Here is a 384-nt window from a genome sequence, read left to right as displayed (position 1 = left end):
AGCTGAAACCAGAGCCCCGAGGATGAGGCCCGGCGTCAAACCTGGCTTCTAATTACACTTTTCACAGATTTGTTTTTATTAATATTAATATTTGATGAAATGTCATCTGCTTCTATGAGGGTGGGAGTGGGGGTGATTTAGAACAGGTTTCAGGTTTTAGACACACAGACAGAGCAGGTGGGGTTACCCTTTTTACAAGTTACACAGAAAATRTGCTTGAATTTTAATTTAGTTTGATCTTTTTAGACACAGTGTCCTAATTCTAACATTGACACAAACCACCTCCCTAGAACACTAAATTACTTTTTTTTTCACTTTAAAGGGCCAATAATATGTGTGTTCTCAGGCATATATTTAAATACTATACCATAAAGTATCTATGTC

The sequence above is a fragment of the Austrofundulus limnaeus genome, unplaced genomic scaffold (assembly GCF_001266775.1).
Source record: "Austrofundulus limnaeus strain Quisiro unplaced genomic scaffold, Austrofundulus_limnaeus-1.0 Scaffold62, whole genome shotgun sequence".
Classification (NCBI taxonomy): Eukaryota; Metazoa; Chordata; class Actinopteri; order Cyprinodontiformes; family Rivulidae; genus Austrofundulus; species Austrofundulus limnaeus.
The sequence above is the reverse complement of the archived record's forward strand: the minus strand, read 5'-3'. Positions refer to the sequence as shown.